This window comes from Prinia subflava, chromosome 5, assembly GCF_021018805.1.
Source record: "Prinia subflava isolate CZ2003 ecotype Zambia chromosome 5, Cam_Psub_1.2, whole genome shotgun sequence".
Taxonomy (NCBI): Eukaryota; Metazoa; Chordata; class Aves; order Passeriformes; family Cisticolidae; genus Prinia; species Prinia subflava.
The window spans coordinates 41,277,800-41,298,748 of NC_086251.1; the positions used below are offsets into that span (position 1 = coordinate 41,277,800).

The 20,949-nt window shown below is 42.0% G+C and overlaps 1 long non-coding RNA gene across 2 annotated transcripts in view; it reads right to left on the bottom strand.

The window, feature by feature from the left end:
- Nucleotides 1–20,949, bottom strand: part of LOC134551426 (uncharacterized) — a 164,806-nt gene that overhangs the window by 60,135 nt on the left and 83,722 nt on the right. Inside the window, exon 1 of one of the 2 annotated variants that reach the window (XR_010080568.1) lies at nt 5,705–5,878. The exons of the other annotated variant lie outside the window; for it this stretch is intronic. This is a non-coding gene — a long non-coding RNA (uncharacterized LOC134551426). Of the gene's footprint in view, nt 1–5,704; nt 5,879–20,949 lie in introns of those variants that run through there. 2 annotated transcript variants of the gene reach the window in all.

The window sequence follows — 20,949 nt, forward strand, 5'->3', positions numbered from 1 at the left end:
GGAGGCACACAGGCACCCAGGCTGCAACTGATGTGCCCTAAAAGAGCACAGCCAGGCACTATTACTGTTTCACATTTTCTGTTCAGATCTTTGCACCATGGGTTTTTGCAAACCTACCCGATCTTGAGTAGCCATTGTTGACTTAGATTAATTTAATATTACATAGAGCCTAATAAATACTCATTAATTTGGCTGGTTTGCTTCTGGTACTGCAATTGCTATGTAAAATCACATTTTCTTAAGTAGAAATGAAACAAGTTACCACTTTTAACAGCTTTGCTTGTTCAAGCAGAGCAGATAGGATTTTCCTTAACACCTCTTCATGCAGTTCCATGTCTGGAAATACCACCCTGAAGAAGACATAAAAGAACCATATTGATCCCATACCACTTCAGCTATTTTGCATATTCATTTTCTAATAATGTTTCTAACAACTAATTCTGTAAGCCCCAAATGTCACTAAGTAATGCATTTATTAACATGTTCGACTAATTCATACTAATAACCCAAATTAATTGGGTCAAACTAACTTCAGTGTTTACTTGGACAGTACCACAGTTAAATTGTTATTATATTTTCATTCCACATTTTGATAAGCATTTTGACTTAACAACTTTCATAACTATCATGGCTTTATTTTTATTTCTAACTAATAAACAAAGGTTCCAGAATTTTTCTGACTAGACGTTAGCTTCCATGCATCCACATGATGGCAATGCAATTCACTTTCAAACTCCTGAGGTCTAAATGTCTCTGTTTGGATTTCTGGAAAATTAGAATGCTCTCTGCAAGATCACTGCAATGCTTCGTTTTCACTATAGTCCAAAGTCTAAGTGGATATTAGGATTTCTAAAGATTATGATCTTTATGGCTTGGGAACAGGAGCATCTCTGTTCTTGCCTCTCAGTCACCACACACCTGATGTCTCACTAATCCCCAAGAGGTTTGATGTACCATGGCACTGAACAGCTAGAATTACTCCTGGAAGCCAGCTGCCACTCAAGGAACAAAGAAGTCTGCAGAGCTGTTCCCCCAGCCCACGTGAATGAGCACTTGGACCATTTGAATACAATATTAAATAGAACAAGACATGGACAATATGTTATTTTTGCAAAGCTGAGCTTGTCACATTTGCAACATTAATATGGTGTGGCAGGAGATGAAAGGGCCACCTTCACTGTGGAGATCCCACAGAGCCAGGCAGTGTGAGCCCAATAGTGAAGTGACTGGTTTTGCACAACCACGAAGATTTCAGACATAAAATGGACAACCAGCAGTACATGGCAAGTCCTTTAAGATAAGCACAAAGATGAGAAAATAATGATAGGAATAAGTGAAAACAGGTATTTCCTACTAAACCTCATCAAAACTCTTCTGGGCCTCACTGGAACACTGTGCCAGCAGGCCTCTGAATTTTGTTGAAGGTGTTAAACCCTCACAGTGCAGCAGGCAATCTGCAAGGCAAAGAGCACTGGCAGCCTCTAGAGCCATTCTTCCTGGGACCACTGGACAGTGGATGCAAGTGATATTTGTTTATTTAGCCTCCATAGTGATCCCTGCACCCCAGGGACAAAGGCGAGGACTGAGTGCCTGCTCCAAGAGACTCATAGCCTCAACTATAGATAAGTCTCTGCTGCTGTTCAAAGGGATTTACTTTCTGGGCAAATTTCCTTTTGTTTTGAAAGAAAGAAAACACTTAGGATATAATAAAGAAGATAAAACAACTGCCACTTTGCAAAGCAATCTGTGATACCAGCAGTATCACCACAGATGTATTTTTGCTCCTTTTGTCCTTCCTTCAAACAGAAGTTAAACATACCCATTTCCTCCCTTGTACTCTTTCCTCTTCAGAGACATGGCTTAAGACACCCCTCTACAAATCAGAATTTCACTTGGACACACTCTGCTAAAAAGTCCACAGTAGAAGCTGTAATAAAGTATGATACCTTTTGCTTCTTCAGACAATTTGTAATATGGGGTTTTTATACACATATATATGGGGGGAGGGGTGTACATGCATAATATATACATATAATACATACATATAATATGAAAAATGCTTGTGGATAACACACACAAATATTCAGTGCTCCATGGTGCAGTCAGGGCAACACTCACGTATTCCCAAGACAGAGACAGTGGTGAATATGGTGGGAGCCTACTTTGAGCCTGAAATCTGACAAGGAAAGACTGAAGGAAACTCAGGAGGCTTCACACTGTGTACCCCACATGAGCTTGACCTTCCTGGTGAAAGCCTACCAACTGTGTGACCCTGATCACATAGCTCAGAACTCTCCACAAGCCACCTCGCAAGACAGGACGCACAATTAAATAGATTTACTGTCATGCCCTCAAACATAAGGTGGGGTCACTGACCTTCTCCTCATACCACTGCAGTGCCCTCTTAGAAGAAGAGGCCATTTCAAGAAAGGGTAGGTACTTCCTGTGCTGGTACTGGGAATCCCCCAGAGTGACAGAGAGCAGCTCTACAGCAATTGCTTTGTTTAAAATGCAAAATGTGGATGTGTTTAGAGGAGGTACCAGCATCAATCACTGTATGCAAATACAGCCTGTGGAGAGGAGCTTCCCCTGTAAGTCACTCCTCACTGCCCTAATCGAGTTAGCGCCAGTGACTGAGGGCATGTTGAACGCTGATGGGCCACTGATAGTGCCGTCCCAGGAGAAGATTAATAAAAGGCAGCAGGAGTACTTAGCCCCAGCTGGGCACAAAGTCAGGGAGGGAGGTGAGGGGGGAGGACAAGGGTGTCTTTCAGTCTAGCAGCTGTTGCCCATTACCATAGACACACAAAAAAGCAAAATTTGCAGCCTTCTCCCACAGTTGTTATCATACTTGTGGAGGAAGGGCAGTGCAGACCACATGCACTGACTCGAACAGATGACATTGCTACCTTGTGGTTTGTAGTCACAGGGGAACATGAATCCATAAAGGAGAGGTAAAAAATGTGCAGTTCCACTGTTCTTTATCTTATATGGACCTAAAACAGGGGTCTGCATCCAGCCTAGGAGCCCAAAGCTGACAAGAGAGACCAGAGTTGCATAGAAACAAAGAAGGATTTGTTTAGCATGTCATGAAGGAGGAGTGAAACACCTTGAACACAGACCACAACAGTCACTAGAAGAAAAAACACCTCAGCTCTCATTGTACCAATGAGACAAGTACAAGTGAACCAATGTACAAGTGAACTTCAGTGCTTGTTCCATCCTGGCAGACAAACTGTGAGTACCGCTAATGATAGTCATGAACATAATTCCCTCTCCTTCTCAGCAACCAGAGCAATAGAAGGACAGTGGGAGGGTGCAGAAGTTCTGAATCTTCTCAGTGCTGAGAGCAAAAAAGGAATGGAGCACTTCTTGCTAGGTTGGTTTTAATCCGTTCATCAATAGCAGTTTTAGTGCCCCCTAGTTCCCCTTCTCTTACTAGTCAAGTCCTAAGACTTCTACCTTGGCACCTTCTCTCAGCTTCTTTCATTTTCACCCAGGCCACACCACCCACACCTGCACCAAAATCTTGCCAATCTACCCTCTTCTCACAGCCTCTTGTCACAGACTTCTGCTCTGAGCTCTCTTCTTGCACCATGTTGGCCCTCCTCACAACATGAGTTATTGTCCCATCTCTCCAATATATATGAGATACTGTCAGCATCTTGAAGAGAGAGAATCTTCTCTTTTATGTATCTGTAAAATGCTCAGAACCTTTATATTGCTCTATAAATAAGGATAGTAAGAGTCTAATGCTGGCACCTCTGGCAGATGTATAGGAAAAGGATGATGGGCTGCCCGTGGAATGAAATCATTCTGCTTACGGGAAGATTTTATATCAAAATGGGCTTCTGCATGAGGTCCAATACCTATCAAAATCCTTCTCTGTCTAGCAAGAGCAAAGCTAGTTCTAGTGTTAAGAAGCAAATTTGATGCAACAATTCCCACAAGTGCACGTCTGGCTGCCAAGCAATACAGAATTATGAAGAGTTCACATAAGAAGTAATGTCCAGGGATACCAGACAGTGAAAAGTAACTTCTGCTTTCCTAGAAAACACAGAAAGCATAGGGCCACCCTGGTCCATGAAGAGCTTGATACCAGAGAAGGTGCCACCATACCAGCTGCAGATTTGTGATGCTTGCCCCTCTAAAGCACTAGGACACCAGACCACGTCCTCCCACAACAGGAGCTCCCATCATTAAAAACCTCACAGAGATGGTCCTTCTGCAAGCAGTCTTACCATCACAGCCTGGTTCTCCAAGGTGGGTGAGGAATCCCACACAGGGTGTACACAATATTTCTCGAAACATAGTAAAATTTTTGTAGGCTTCTAGAGATGACATTTGTCATTACTGCTGAACCAGGAGTGAGACAAGGAAGGGAGGAGAAACAAATCCTTCAGCACGGTCCATATTAACACCACAAACAGTAGCAGTGTGCTGCATACCTCTAGCCCCAAAATACGTTTTTGTAGGTTTCAGGCTGTTGCTCTCTGAAAACATTGCCAGAGAGAAGGAAGGGATGAATTGTAAGTCACCTTCCTTCACCCTGTCATCTCCAAGTCCTATCAGAAATTTCTGCTTCCCTCTGAATTATTTCAGCGTATCCACAGAAATTGATGTACCATTGATCTGCAGTTGGAGGGCTGACTATGGATTATTTGAGGACATGCATACAAGACAGAAGATGGCAGGATGCTCTTTCAGTTATGTGCTAGCCCCACATATTCCACAGCTCTGACACATGCAAGCTGTAGCCCAAGCTTTGAGATACTTACTCAGGTGAAGGATAGGGATTTTACACACTCCATCCTCTTCACCATCTCTATCACTTGAATGATTATGTCCTTCCACAGGCACCAGCTATATAAGAAAGCCCTGGATTCAGGACCTACCATCTTTACGGGATAAAAGAAGGTTACTATCAGCTCTCCATTCCATGACTGGAGCTGCTTCTCCAAAACCCAAGAGCTGAAACCCAGTCAAACCATCACCATTGATCACAACAGTGATTTCAGGGAGCAAAAAGGGTCCTGTGTCTTTTCTAGTACCCAGTGGACAAACAGTTTGTTTCTGCCAGTTTCCCTGCCAGGGCAAGAGCGGAGGGGGAACAGAAATCCTAACACAGAGGGAGGACGGGTGAGCAGCAGGTTCTGGCTTTACAAGAGGATGATAAATGATAACAGCATTAGGAACAAAACCAAACATCTTTCATGCTGTCAGAGCAGTGAAACCAGCAAACACCAAGACATGGGCACAGGGCAGTGTGGACGTTTTCCAGAGAAGCACACAACAATCAAGTTACTTCTGCTCTGAATCAACAGATCAATTCATCTTCCCCACGTTCCTGCAGAAAAGGGCAGAGGAGAAAGAGGCAATAATTTCTCTTCAGTTAGCTAAGAACTTCTGCTGCTCCACAGAGGATTGAATTCAACAGACAGGGTCAGGACAGCACTGGATGCCAGTGCAGAAGACCTGTAAGAGGATGTGGATCACAGAGGTCTAGAGGATCATGAACTTTGTCACAGTGCCCTAGTAATTATCAAAGTGTACTGTAGGACACTCTGTAAGACAGATTGGAAAAAGTACTACAGAAGATGAGTATCACAATGCACAATACCATTCAGTGCTCCCACAGATTCAGACTGCATGCAAAGCTTTGCCTTCTGGCAGAGGAGCATAAAAATCCCTTGCTGGGGCTTACCTCATCCTCACAGGGGGAGGTCACCACGGAAATGGCAGTAACTGTGAAGGCAAGGCTTCTAAAGCTAGCACCTCTGTCAGGCTTCCTGAAGACCAGGCTTGATGAACTAGAATTCTGCTCAGTGCAGCTGCCCTTGTTTTACTCCAAGGCTTGCTAGTGAGGAAAAGGTTACTGGTCAGCACAGAATTAAGAATGGGATGAAGTATCATGCCTGGTTTTGCCTTTACCAGCTCCCTATTGTCTCCTTCTATGACTCAAGTTGACCCTGTTCCCACACTGAATCAAACAGAAAACACAACACCCAGTGAACCTGTGTGCCTGAGCCAAGAAGGACTTTCAAGCACTACTGTTCTAACAGATCATTCCTCTTAATATTAGGTGCTGCTGGAAAGTAATTCCAGCAAAACTCCAGTGAAAGTATATCCTGCTAAAGTCCAAATTTTCTTTTACAGAAGAGGAAAAATACTTGGTGATTCTTTGCTGGCAAGCATATCTCATTTTACTCCACTAATGGCAAGAGAGACAGATACCTGTTACTGTTCTTAGCCTGCATCTGGGGAAACTGAGACTGCAAGGGAAGGGAGCTTCCAAGGCCAAACACAGCAAAGAGTCATATACAGGCTTTCTCAGCTCCCTACTCTCCATACTGTTTGTAATCTCCTTCTTTAGCAAATGCTCTCTCTCAAGCTGATCTAAAACTTTTAGCAGCTGTCACGATTTAATCCCAGCCAGTAACCAAGCTCCAAGCAGCCACTCACTCACTCACTCACTCACTCACTCACTCACTCACTCACTCACTCACTCACTCACTCACTCACACCCCCAGGTGTGATCAGGGAGAAAATCAGAAGAGTAAAAGTGAGATAACTCATCGGTTGAAATAGAAACCATTTAATAGGAAAAGCAAAAGCCACACGTGCAAGCAGAGCAAAACAAGGAATAGATTAACTGCTTCCCACGGCAGGCAGGTGTTCAGCCATCTCCAGGAGAACAGGGTCCCATCACATGTTACAGTGACTTGAGAAGACACACACCATCACTCTGAACATTCCCCTTTCTTTTCTTCCCTCCATTTCAAATACTGAGCATGATGTCATGGTCTGGATATATCCCTTTGATCAGTTGGTGTCATCTGTCCTGGCTGAGTCTCCTCCCAGTTTCCTCACCACTGTGGCAGTACAAAAGGCAGAAAAGACTTTGGGTCTGTGCAAGACCTGCTCAGCAATAACAAAAACATCTCTATATTATCAACCCTGCATTCAGCACAAATGCAAAACCCAGCCCCATACCAGCCACTGTGAAGAAAATTAGCTCTACTCCAGCCCAAACCAGCACAGCAACCCACATATCTAACTGTCTATGGACTAGGCAGACACCCTCATCTCACTACAGACAACAACTCTGTAAGGCCCCATCAAGCAAGAAGGCTCTGCCACACCAGCTTGGACTTGTCCTCTTTAGGATCTGAGGACTGCTGGCTACTTCCCCTCCTGCTGTGAAGGGTGGCCATGGACATACACACTTAAACAGAATGCACTGCTAAAGGCACCCTATGGTTAACAGCACAAGCAAAATGGGAAAAGTGTGAGTATTCAGTAGAAAAGGTGAGTTCAGTCTAGAAGAAATCAATAGAAAGAAACACAAAAATTCACATAGCAGGTAGAACACAACTGAGCATGTCTGGGGAATCCTGAAAGCACCTACTGAACCCATTACAAGTAGCTTTGTAAGCAGGGGATAAATGAATCCCAGCTTCCTAGAGATTTGTGTCTTGTGCTGAATTTATTCTGCTGCATATCAAAACAGGTAAGCTCCAGGCAGAGTTTTCCCCACAAAAAAGATGTTCATGCATCCCCTTTGTCTCTCTAGCAAGTGGTGAGATTAGGAATCTTTCACTCAGAGCTGATACTGAAAAACTGTCATCTCTGTCCAGAGAAATTGATGGGACCTAGCATATTTAAGACCCTTGCATCTCTTTCAGGTATATTTATTTGTGGGTGAGAGGTTCAATTCAAAACTTATTTTGAGGAATGAATGAAATAGACAGAAAAAGACTGCCTAGATCATACTGTCATGGAGTGTGATCTCTTAAGCCTTGTTTCCTTTGGAAGTCAGGCTTTAGAGGAGTTTAAATCTTCTCTGTATCCACTGGAGATAGAAAGTTTACCAGAAAATTAGTGGTTCTTTAAATTATGAAATTTCCATTATAAGAGGGAGCTTAAGGAAGACAATCACAGTGTAAGAAAATAGTACTATTTCTTTCACAACAAAAGATTTTGAGAAGAGATTGAACTTGGAATTATTATTTTCAGATTATAATGATGAAGCTTGAAAACAACAAGACACACAGTAGGAAGAACTGGGGGAAAAAATAAATTCAAAAGCAACAACTCTCCAGGATTTTATGTCATTTGTTTGGGACTCCTAAAGAAAATGAAAAATAGAACAGCCTTGCTACTGAGACAAAACACAACATAGAATTTGCTACTCTTCAGAGTGAATTCCAGCCACCCAGCCTCTATAAACCAGGAAAACAAACAAACAAACAAACCTCAAATTAGAGAGGGCAAAATCAGGCCATCCCAAAGAGACAAGATCTTCCTCTGGAAGCCTAGCTAGTGATGCTTAGTATGCCTGTGCATTTTGAACTGTTGAATACATGCCCATTTGTCTAACCACTACGGGTCTTGTTATTCCAAGTAAGGATGAAGAACAATGAAGATATCCCTTCTCTTGGAGATCTGAAGCTTTGAGGGTTTTTTTCTAGCTGAGCTTGGCCCTCTTTTGCTCTCACACACCCTCTTTTTCTCTCACACACGTCTTTTCTACATCCTGCATGGCTTAGTCCAGCTCCTGGTTTGGGGATATACTTCCTTCCCATGTTGAAGTGGATGATTCCAGCCCTACGCCTGACATGGAGAGCCATATAAGTGTTACTGCACTAACTTCAACGTAAGTTCCCAATAAGATCACACACTGAAGAGTTTAGTAACCGTCTGAACTGGAAAACAGCAAGAAAGAGAGGAACTGGAGGTAAAGAATACTGACTCTGTGGGAGTATGAGGTGACCCACTGGCCTTCTTACTATGATGGTAAATAAAACAACATCTGTGATGGGAGTCAAAGGCTGGGGTGAAACACTTTTGGGGGGAAGTAAGAAAAATCATCCATCTGTGTCTGAGCAAAATCTAGGATGCACAAGAGCTGATGCCATAAGCTAAAAGCCTATGCCACAAACAGTGAAGATGTCCTATCTCTCAATAATGACCTTGTGAATATTAAAGCACCAGTGCTTCTCAGCAGGGAATGTAGTTCATCTTGGTCTGCTGTCTACACTACCGTTCACATGTCATTGCAGCCTAGAGGGCTGTGCAATGCCACACCACCTCTACGGCCAAGCACTCAAATCATCTAGTGCCTGCCTACCTCCCAATCCAACTCTGGACCTTTCTTATTGCATAAAATGGATTTTTAAAATGCATCTTTAACTTAATGGAATTTATATGCCACTGAGGAGAAATTCACACCCTCCCCTGAAATGAAAGAAGGAAGAAATATAAAATCCTGTCCTTGACATAACCTTTTACATGCAGCATCTCATCAAGGATAGAATTCATTCAGCAGTGGTTCATTGTAAGTTTATTTCTACATCACAAGTGACCAGTGCCTGATCCATGAGCCAATTATAGCTTCCAGAACTGTACATCAGTATGGGATAGCCTGGTGACTATTTTGTCACTGAACTAGTATCCAGTGGTTCCTTCTAAATGTCCCAGTGTCCAATGCCCAATTTGAGTTCTGTGGAGCACCACAAGGTTTGCTACGGAGTTTTTGTAGATTGTATCTCTTTGTCCTGACATGAGGTATCTTTAATTTGTTACACTGGACCCTATCACCAATGTTTTCACCAGAAAAGTAGTGGGTTGCAGTTCCAGCTATTTGCAAGGTCCATATCTGCAAGGTCCACAACTGCAAGGTCTCCTTTAAGTGTTGTTCTCACAGGAGGTGCTGTGTACCCCACAGGAGCACACACAGGGTTAACATACTTGAATTTCTTTCCAGAGACAAATGGTTTGTGTTGAGGAACTGCTGCTGGGAAGGAAGAAAAAAAAAACCCACCCTTTTTTATTATTCCAAGGTGCATTTTAATTTGCACAAGCGACATTGTGTCTGTGATGGATTACACGAAGGAAAACATTACAGCCCAGCAAGCTTGGCAAGGAAAAAAAATAGGGAGATACGGGGAGGATTAAAAACAACCTATTGCAGTGCAGAATTCTGATAAGGTGCCTTCTTCCATGGTGCCTTCAGAGCAGGAGCAGGTGGAGCTCAGGGTACCAAGGAAGAGAAGTGGCACAGTACAGGGTGAGGAAAGGGGAGTGGAGTGGGAGTACACATTGGAAGAGACTCCTTGGTCATATTGTCTGCTCTCTTCCACTACAGAGGACCTTTCATAAAAGATCGAGTTCCGTCTTAAAATTTATTCAGTTTCTTTTGCCTTGGAAGTCTATTACAGAATCTCACTTCTCTTTCTGGTGGCTAGAAACCTTTGTACAATTTCCAGGCTAATTTATTCTCAGCCAGTTCATACCCATTTTTTCTTGTGCCAACATTTCCTTAAGCTTAAATAGCTGTTCTCTCTCTTGACGGCTTTGCAATTTGATGTATTTACAGAAATCATATCTCCTCTTTCCTCATTTTGCCTGGCTAAACTAGCAAATTTCTTATTATCTTGCAAAACACATTCCCCATGTCACTGGTCATCCTAGTACCTTTCTGTGCTCACTTCCCTTTATACCCATCTCTCTAGGAGGGTGGTGACTGGAATTGTATGTGCTTCAGGAGTGGTCATAACAGGCTTCTGGACTATGGTGCAATAATTCCATTTCTCTACTGGAAGCATCTCTATGCTGAAAATGCCTCTTGGCTTTGGACCTTTCATCAGGACCATGTTGATCATTTGTCCAAGGCCAAAGGTGAAGAGAAAATCAGTTTTGAGAAAAGTTCCTTTCAGCATAATATTTCGACTTTCAGCAGCACCTGTTGCTGTACCCCCACTCAGTCACCCCTATGATTCTTCCACTAATCACCTCGTGCCACCTTATCTAAAGATTTTCTGAACTCATGATAAAAAAGCTCTAGCCAGTTATCTTATCAAAGCCAGCTATCTCTTTGCTTTTTATCCCATCTTCTGTTTTGCTCTTGTGCAGGTCCTTTTCCTTTAAGAGTACAAAACTGCTGCAGAAGCTAGAGAAAAATCCCTATTGCCAGCTAACGGTATATGGCTTACAGCACAATATTAGGTAATTCTGTCCCCTTTCGGGGGTGAGCGATGGTGATGTGCAGTGGTCTTTTTACCATAATATTATATTTTCTTACACACTCTTGGTGGCTCAGCTGCATAACCAGACTCTTCATACTTCTCCATTTTTTTTATCTAGCCTCTTCTTGTTTTGACTTAATATAAAAAAGAATTCCTACCAGAGATATTAGTGTCTGGAATTAAATGACATAGATTTCTAGCACTTAGGGATGAAGGCATTTAACAACAAAAAACACAGCTTGGTAGGTGCTCTGAGAAATGTCCTCCCACAGCAGGAGAGACTTGAGAAAGCAAGCTGAACTAGGCAGGCTGTTGGTTAACAAAGCATCACATTTCTGTACTGTGAACCACAGGAAATATTTGAAGTGACCACAAGAAACATTTATCTGTTAATTTACAGGACACATCTTATTATAAAAATCCAGGCGTGTTCATAGAAATTAATTTAAAATCTCCACCCAGAACATCCTCATTAATAAGGCACATAAATGAAAAGAGCCAGGCTACCCCAAAATCTGGCTAAGCTCCAAATCAGAATAGCAGTAAGCACCTGGAAGCACCAGCTACTTACTGACAGCTGCACAAGCTCAAAATCTTTCCTAATCACAAGTTGAAAGCCTATGGCAAAAAACCCTGAAGGCTTTTCCTCCAGAAGAAATAGATGAGCCCTGTAGAAACTCTAAGGTCTGGAGCCATAGCTGGGCTCTGGTGCACCACATGACTGGTTTCTGCTGAAAACTTCTGGCCATCAGTGCGTGCTGTAATGAATACACATAGCTATTTATCCCTCCTGTACTTACTTCTATAAATGAAACGGTGGGTAGACCCATATGGGAAGGTGTGAGTACTTGAAGTCTAATGACTTCAAAAATGATGTGATTGTTTTCATAAAACTATCATTACTTGTCATAAGTAAACTCAATCAAGTCTCACAAAATCATGCTGTATTCTAATTCCTTGTGCCTTGTCAGTAAGAAATGCTCTACTGCATAAATGTGTCTGGCCCTGACTAAAGCTACAGGCACAATGCAACTGTTCTCCTGCCTCCCTCCCCGTCTGTTTTGGGAAGTCACAGATTCAATTGGTTAGTGAGGAACAGAAACCTGCATCCTTTCCTCCTTTGACTTGATCAAACTGCAATGGAAAACATCATAAATGATTGTTTTGATTCCAAAGTCAGCAAGATTAACTCTACATAACTGCTAACAAGAAGGCAACACACTCAAAGACAGATTTCAGAAATTAGTTCCATTTTCCCTATTATCTGTGGCTGTGGTATCCCAGTACTCTCTGTTAATGAAGACTTGAGTCCTAACACTGTTCACAACAGACCTAAAGTCTGCTGCTCTAAGACTATAGACAGGTCAGTGTTACACTTGTGGTTGTCACAAGAAATACCAGAGTCAACTTCCAGAAAATGCTAAGTGAAAAATTTTTATGGTGTATTACTTCTGAAATCCACTTGTCTCTCTGTAACTTGCTGTCCTTCTGGCTAAAGTTTTTTGCAAGCAGGAATCTTGCTGTATGCTTGAAGAAACGGAGTTTTTCTCCTCATAGCACATATAAACTCCGCTTCTTCCTCTGGGGGAGTAAAAGGGGTTTCTTTAACTGAAGTCATTGCAGAGAATTAATAAGTATACAGTATTATTTGGGAATTTCAATGTCAGATAATTAGAAAATGGCAGTGCTGGTGTAGGAAGAGACTGCATTAGATGAGTCATTCAAACTATGCTTTACGCAGATCTAGTGCTAAGTCCTGTCCCTTTACAGTGCTACTGCCAATGAAAACCAAATGAACTAAAAGGGGTACTTTTTCTAGGTAAGGACTCTGAAAAAGAGCCATTTTCCTCTATCCCTGTGTATCCCTAATCCTGTCAGCTCCTTTCTTTCCTAAGTGGTGGTTAGGCAAGCAGGCAGTAAAGCCTAATTGGTTTTTCTTTGTTGTGATGGACATATGAGGGGATCGGTTAAAGAGCTCCAGGATAACCTTCCTCAGTGAGATTTGTTTTCAAGACAAAAGGGATGTGGCAGGTAGTATTAGCCTGAAGATCTCTCGATATGGGAAGGGCCTGTTCTCACAGTGATGGTATCATAAACATTCAGTCACCTACAGAACAAATAGAAAGTTCTCAGCCCCCTTCTTGACGCATAAACACTCACCCAGCTGAGGTGGGAGGGACAAATCTTCTGTCTAGGATTTTGAGCAAAGTATTCTCACTGGAAGGTAACAGTACTGAGAACAGGAAGTCATGAGAAGTGTAGTGGCTTGCTTCTGCCACAGTTGCTCTGCAGAGAAAGCCTCAGGCACATCTATGACCCCACATCAAATCTAGGTTCCAAAAGATTATGCCACCTCAAATCCAGTGATATTCTACCACTGAAACTCTCAGACTTGCTCCCAACGAGCTGAGTCAGTACATTTTGAAGTGAGGGTGGACAGCTGGTGTCACACAAAAGGAGGGTTGAGAGCTGATAACGAGAATGCAGTGCCCTTGCCTCTTGTATGTGGGGACCCTGGGAAAGCTCCCTATCAGATCCAAAAGAAGGTGAGAGGCAGTCCAAGCAAGCCCAGCTGTCTCTTTTTGCAGTCTTATGTAGCTCTACCAGGTTTCAGACTGTGCAACACAACTGTCTGTCTCTTCTTGGACGCAAAGCCTGCATGTTTACTGCCTTGATACTGTGTCACTGTTGTCCTAAAAAACACAAGCTGCAAGGAGGAAACAGAGATTTCTAGCAGTCAAATCTTCATAACAACAAAAAAAAGAACCCTCTAAAAAGTTCTTTCCATGGCAAATTTCATAAAGCCATAAAACAGTGTAGCTGTCAGAGAATATAATAAATGTAAGTTTAAGAATGCTTGATTCAAGGCAAACTAAGGTCACTCTCTTTTTCTCTAGGTTGAGACTGCTGTGAAATAGTAAGGATTTCTGGGGAAAACTCTGAACATTAAATCACACACAGAGTTTTCAGCAATGAGCAGAGCAAGGTAGTGGATCTGTCATGTCAGTGTTCTGTACATGCCAGGTCCTTGGGAGGAGCCAGCTGGAAGATTAATCTACTATCACACTACCTTTTAAAATTATGTTCAAAATACACAGGTAAAGCTTCAAGGATCTTTGTCTAAAAGAGACAGTCAGTGACACGTGCTGGTGAGAGCCCTCTGGTGTGTCAGATGTTAACCCAGTGCCCGTATGTCTGAGTAGAGTGAATCTCGCTCACTCTACAAGTCATGAGACAACTTATGGGCTAATTCCATGTGTAATGGATGACTTTGTCAAGATTTGGTCAAATGTTTTACATTATTAAAAACAACAGTGTCAGGCTACAATTACTAAAAATGGTATTGAGTCACCAAGGCTTTAGATATTATATCCAAAACTTTTACATTTTCACATCCATGGACTACTGTCCTGAAAAGATTAGTTTGAAGGACTATTGTCCTGAAAAGAGGAGTTCAAAGTCCTGCTCTCATTAACTCTTTGGTGACTTCTAGCATCTCCTAGAGAGTTGCATAAGCTCTACTTTTGCTGCACATTTCAGGAAATTTGACATGTTGGAAACACCTTGCACAAGTGCCATTTGTGTATCTTCCCCTTCTGATTCTTTGCCGACAACTTTCTGCCACAGCTCTATCAAAAGAGGATCACCATTGTCATCTTCATGCTTACACAGGCCATGCACACTAGGATACTCCCAAGTCAGGAATAATTCAAATTTACTTTAATACAGTTTCTACTGTGATGCCAGCCGAGTACTGGACACTTGAAAATATCCTGGGGTGCATTAGGAACATCATTGCCAGGAGGTCAAGGGAGGTGATCCTATCCCTCTGCTCAACCCTGGTGAAGCCACATCTGGAGTGCTGTGTCTAGTTCTGGGCTCCTCAGTACACAAGAGACATGGAGCAGGTCCAGGGGAGGGCAATGAAGATGGTTGGGAGAGAGAAGCATCTCTCTCTTAGGAAAGGCTGAGGTAGCTGGACCTGTTAAGGCCTTGAGAAGAAAAAACTGAAGGGTGTCTCATCAATGTCTCTTAAGTATCTGAAGGAAGAGTGCCAAGAGGATGGTGCCAGGCTTTTCTTGGTGGCACCAAGGAACAGGACAAGAGGAAACGGGCAGAAAGTGATGCACAGGCAATTCCACCTGAAAACGTGAAGAAGAATTTCTTTACTCTGTGGGTGACTATGCACTGCAACAGGTTGTCCAGAGAGACTGTGGAGTCTCCCTCACAGTAGATATTAAAGAAATGTCTGGATACAATCCTATGCCGTGTGCTCTAGGATAACCCTGCTTGAGCAGGGAGGTTGGACCAGATGACCCCTGTGGTCCCTTCCAACCTTACCAGCCTGTGATTCTGTGATTCTTCTCTCTTCAGCAAAGACAGCTTTTTAGATAACAATATCAACAACCTCTTTCTCCATTATGCTTTTAATGATAATAAAGTATTGTTATTAAAGACAGGTAAACAGAACACACCATCCTGACAAATCTTGACCTTGAGCCAGCAACTTTCCCTGCATGTCAGAAGCACGGTGCTCTTTTAGGCTCTGTTTTATGTGCAGTCAATAGAAGAATTAAGAATTACCTTATATTGTTCTTAAAGGAAAAAGATTTCACATGGAAAGTGCACCTCTGCAAACTTTTTGGGTGCACTTAAAGTATGCAACATAATATTGTCTTTTGGATCACAAGAAGATGCTGTAGGATGAAGGTAAATTTCCACCATATCCAAGTAACTCTTTTTTTATGCATGGATTTCCCAGCCCAGAGTATACTGAGCTCAGAGTATCACTGGTCTTTAGGGTGATGTGGAGCAGTATTATTGATTACTGAGTTACATGGTGAATGCCAGCAACCATTCTTTCCCTGACAGGACAGAGGGACTACATATGTATCATGTGGGATAGGAATGATTTGAGTCATGCTCAGTTAGCTCCTCTATTTCTTTATTGAAAGATTCCTGCAATACTCCTTGGTCAGAAAATAACATGGCTTTAAAGAATGTGAATAAAGACAAAATGAGAATAAAAGGGGGAAATGAGAATGGAGAGGATTTCCTCAACTCTTTCCCTGAAGAGAAAAAGATAAACTGTCCAATAAACATGAATTGATGTATTCCCTTCACCTTTCTCGTTTTGCTGTACAAGCCTTATGTCAAGAAGCTGCACTATAATTAACTCTTGTTTTGTCTTACTGTATGCATAAAGGCTGTGGCTTCTTAGATGGAGATGGTAATACCCACTGCAGAGCATGCCAGCTATTTTCTTGTTCATGGGTTCTGGCACCAGCCAATTCCTTTGTGTGATTTATCACTCGGTAATCCATCTCCTCCATCCATTATCCTGCACAAAAATCAGCTCCGGACAGCCGCTTTCTCTGCAGCAGAGCAGGCAGAGCTGTCACTTTGCCTACCCTGTTCTCAGCAGGGCAAGGAAATTTTCTCTTTTCAGATTCAGTAAGTCTCATGGCAATTTCGTTGAATGTCTTACAGGTGGAAATAAAAGCTCTGTGCACATTAGGCCAGACCGATGACCTGCATAAACATTTCCGCTCAGTTGGGATGGCTCTTCCAACTTAGCAGCTGCCAGCATCCACTAGATTCATGCAAGTTAGCCCTCCTGAACACAGGTTATTTAAGTCTCAATTAATGAAGCATCCAGAAACTATTTTGCTACAATCAAACAGAACTGTTGGGTCTATGCTGAACTCATAAACATGACGTACAGTGATTTCAAACCCTCCAACTGTAGCCTGGGCAAACATTCAGAAATAATTCATGTTGTGAAAAGAAAATGTATAAAAGCAAAACAATACCTTATTGTATGCCAGTTCTTTGATGTTTGAAATCTCTTTCTAGGATTTTTTATATGCAATCCAAGTGCATATGTATGCAGCATCTGAATACTACACCAGACTTAAGATACACTAGATTACCATTCATTAGAAGCATCAAAGGATTTTATATTAGAAAGGTATAGCTATATCAATAAATTCAACACATGCTCCTAAAGTAGATATTTGCTAATTAGTTAAACCTTGGTTTAAGTTGATTTCATGTATGGAGTCATTGAAGCCAACAAAAGTTTATTGTGTGAGCCTTTTCTAAATGACAGGGTTTTGGTACAGATCACTCCTTCTGCATTTGTATGACAGCTAGCTAGAAGTACTCCAGTGTCAATATTAGCAGTGGTGAAACATACACAGAAAAACTGCACAATACAATATAAATTAAAATTCTTCTGCCTGCAGCTGTGCAGCTCACAAAATATCTCCGTTCTGCAAAAAGTTCTGTGTACAATAAAGAAAAGGAAAAAAGAGAAAAAAACCCCTATATTTTCCTTCAAAGACTCAACAAAAATCATCATATCCTTTCATGAACAAGACTTTCACCTTTGATACAGCTGTACTTGGTCTAGAATTCATCATGTGCTTAGGGAGAAGACTCACAAACCTAAAGAGAGTTCAGGTTTGCGAAAATAATTAATTTTTTTTCTTCTCCTTCAGCTCAGTCAACCTCATGGGGGGAGGTGCCAGAAAACATTACTGCCCTCCCTTTCTTCAAATTAAAAAAAAAAAAAAAAAAAAAAAAAAGGAGATGAGAAGGGAAAAGGGAAACAAAGATACAGAGAGAAACTGGGGAGGGGAGGAGTAGGGACAGGGAACTGAGAAGCAAGAAGGAAAAAGCATTTGTAAAATTAAAAGGCAGGGGCCCATCAGATTGTGTCGGGCAGGGGAAAGCGTGTCGTAGGCAGGAGTAATTGGTAATCGGAGCAGAAGTGAAGAAGGGGATGATTTATGGGAGCATGGAGACAGGGGTGGAATAATTTTTGGAGCAGAACGGGGAACTTACTGAACGCCTGAAACTCAGCTACTTATCCACTCGTTCCCGTGATAAATTAGCTCTTGTTTAAAGTAACCGGAGCTCCATTTTTCATTCTGATTACTACACTTGATATCTCTCTCTCTCCTTCTGTTTCTCTCTGACCACTGCCCCTTAGCAGGTTCTCTGAGCTGAGGCAATGGGTTTATGGAAACTCTTCACCCCTCCATTACATTGTTTCCCCCCTCTCCCTCACAATTACTGTAGGGTTAACTCTTTAAGTTGTTGTGTGTTTCTCCAAGCCCCTTAAACTGTTTCTGAGGGTTGACCTGGGAGCATATGGAGCATGATCCTCCATTTGTGCTATGGAGGGGAGAAGGTGGGGGGCATGGGGTGCCCAACACTTGCAGGAGTATGGAACGAGTACAGTGGTATGCCGTGTTTCACTGTGTGCTTGCCATGCTTGGAAGACAGCACTAGGTCTGGCCTAGAGCACATCATCAGCAGGAATGATTTATTTTATGGTACCACTCAAAGCCACCGCATCTCCCTCAAGCACAAGGTCTTACTGTTCAGTTTACTGCTTAAATCCATGTGAAGACTCAGCTGAGGCACAACATGCCAGACAGAAACAAGTGGCAGAAAGAAGGTAGCATACAGTGACAGACTCACCAGAAGCAAGAGTAGATGACTTTTGGAAAAAATAATTTTAAAATATGCTTTTAATATAAAATTGTAAGACAAATAAATACTAATAAATATCAAGTTTCTTACTGACATCAGAACCAGTTATTTTCCTAAAAGCATCAAAATACTGAAGCAAGTCACAAGAAAAGATTTGAAGGATGAAGTGGTTTTGCCAGTCATTTCAGGGAATACAAAAGAAAAAGTATAAAGGACACCACAGAAGACAGATCAGCTAGGTTTCTGCTGTCTTCCCTTATGAGCAAGAAACATGAAGTGAAAATTGTGAGGATACTGAGGAATAATGAACAGAAGAAGAAAAGCTAAAAGCTGGGTTGGTATTTCCATTAGACTAAACTAGAGTATAAAGGGAAGAAAGCAATATTCACTGCAATGAAAAGATGACAAAGTAATATTTCCAAACACAAATTATTTGTGCAATCTTCAGCTCAGTTGCTATTAATGCCAGGAGCTTGGCACAATTGAAAAATGTAAGGTGGGTCCAAGGACAGATCTCCTCCTATATTGGTGTGGTGACCAACAGCTGAGCCCTGGCACAATTCCTACGTACACAGTCTCAGCAGATGTGACCATATAGTCCAGCTGTTCCTTAACTTTCCACCTGCCTGGAGTCCTTGCACCTTCTCAACTGATTTTGCATCAGTCACAACAAAAGACAAAGAACCAGGTTAGCAAAGGATACCAGATCTGGCACACCACAGCAGCACATGACCTCTCATCCAGGGCAGCACAGCCATAAAGCCTTGTGGAACAAGTAGACTGCCTGCCTGCCAGCTCACATTCAGGGAAGACTCTATCACATACCACAGGACACAACACTGATTAAACTGCACATTCAGTTCAAGCTCTTGTGAAGGAACCCTGTTCTTGGTCTGTCTTGGTCTGTCTGATTTGCTGCTATTCTCTGCCCTGTGACATTTCCCATACTGCTACGCCAAACACACTCTCCTAGGTACAAATCAGCTAAGTCACACTGAGTTACATTCAAAACTGAGCTAAGTCCAGTAAAGCTTGTATAAACTTAACTCAGATTTCTCCTTTATTTTGAGAGCCAGAAGGTAATATAACCACACATCATCATCTTTTTGCCAGAAAATACTAATATTATGGATAGGTACTTTTGGACTTCAACAAAAATGTACTCATACTGTTGTTTTTCAATACAAGGCTTCTTCATATGGACTTTCAATGCTTTGATTTCCAAGTTCAAGCAGAGCCCCTTCTCCATCACCTCCTTATTCCTACCAGTACAGAACTGTGTGTTAATGAACAACATGGGAGCAGTGAACTTCTTCTATTACCTATGTTAGTGTGAGAGGCATTCTTTGAATAAGAAATTACAGCTTGAGTTATGAGATGTCAAGGAGGAAAGTCTAGGTAAAGTTAAAAAAACCAGGAAAAAAGCTGTAAGCCTTGTCATTACCAAAACCAGCAGTTGGGCACTTTGCTGGAAACAGTGATGGAGCCTCTGCCTTGGAGGAATCACAGACAGCATATGAGCCCAGACCTCCTGAAACACATATTTACAAGTTCACAGCCTGATGTGGTTCTCACAAAGCTCACCAGAAAAGGTATCTTTGGAAGATACATGAGACCACTAGATGTTACACCATTAGTATTTTGCCAGTGATATCAACACAGCTACATTGCACAGGCAGGGACTACCGACCAAGGCCCAGAGTAAAAGGCAGCTGCAAGAGAGGCAACAGACAAGGACAAGGTGTGCAATAAAAGGTGAAGATAATAACCGTGAATTTACTTTGAGGTGAGTATACTGCACATCCTCTAACCTTGGAGGATCCCAGGAGGGTTTGGAAGGGGGATGAGGGTGGTTCACAGTTGTTAATACATTTTTATTATATATCTTATTATATTAAGTAGAGGGCAAACTGATCACTATGACCAGACAAGGACAAGGAGATTAGCCTTACTGCAGTGATGGGCAGTTTCTTACTCGGAAACCACACAGCTAATCTGCCCACCATGTTTCAGACAGCACTCACTTTTTCTCTGCATGGGAGCCCAATCCCATCTCTCTTTCTCATACCTTTGATAGCAAACAGCTTAGATTTTCAGAGATTTCAAACAGCCAAAGTATATGAAGAAAATGAAGGCTCTGAAAGTTTTGCTTTTATATGCAGCAATTTCAATGCATGCGTATCTAGCACAGTCTCACAGAGGAAGAGTTACATCTGAGAATCCAAATTTATCTGCTTAAATATACTTAAAATTTCCCATTTTCAGGCAAATAATTAGAAATCTGTATTTTCAAAGAGTCCTCACAGCTGTGGAATAGGAAATTGTGCTTATTTTAATAATTTAATTTTCTAAAGGAACTTTCAGGATTAGCCCAGAACCAAACTTCAGATTTCATAGGAGAAGCCAAAAATCAGTAAAA